The following is a 588-nucleotide window of genomic DNA, read 5'->3' as shown; positions in this document are numbered from 1 at the left end:
ATTTTCCTATAAAAATGTGATAGTAACGGAGCACGAGGTATTTTGCCTTGGCCACTGCGTTGGCAAGAGCAGGGACCCTAGCTCGAGCTAGCTAATAAACTTTCCTTTTGCTTTTGCATTATCGTGTCTGTGGTGACTTCCTCGCACCGACATTCCTTTCCAGGCTCAACAATACATCTTGTTTTCTGACGCTGATTACAATCCCTGCAATGTAATGGCTCTCCACCTACCTCTTCTATGTGGTTACCCCTTCCCTGTGTCCTTCTTGCCTGTGCCATCATGCCTGCCTAGCTCTCTGCCTGTACAAATGTTGCCTTCCAGTCTCCCTTTGCTGACTGTTCTAAGCAGTGCATCTCTCTGGTGTAGTTCAGCTAATAGGCCTTTTCATTGCTTGGCTGAGAGTTGAGCCACAGGAGTGAGTCCAGTTCCAGGCATGAAGGATGACTGCCTAGGGCCATAATCTCATGGGTTTTACCAGTCTCCAGAAGGCTGGCAGTTCAAACCCATCAGCCACTCCTTAGAAGGAAGATTGGGCAATCTATTTCCATAGTGATACTGCCTTGGAAACCCAAGGAGGGGGTTGCTATG

This window comes from Orycteropus afer, unplaced genomic scaffold (assembly GCF_000298275.1).
Source record: "Orycteropus afer afer isolate SDZICR_OR568_19922 unplaced genomic scaffold, OryAfe1.0 scaffold00049, whole genome shotgun sequence".
Lineage (NCBI taxonomy): Eukaryota > Metazoa > Chordata > Mammalia > Tubulidentata > Orycteropodidae > Orycteropus > Orycteropus afer.
The sequence above is the reverse complement of the archived record's forward strand: the minus strand, read 5'-3'. Positions refer to the sequence as shown.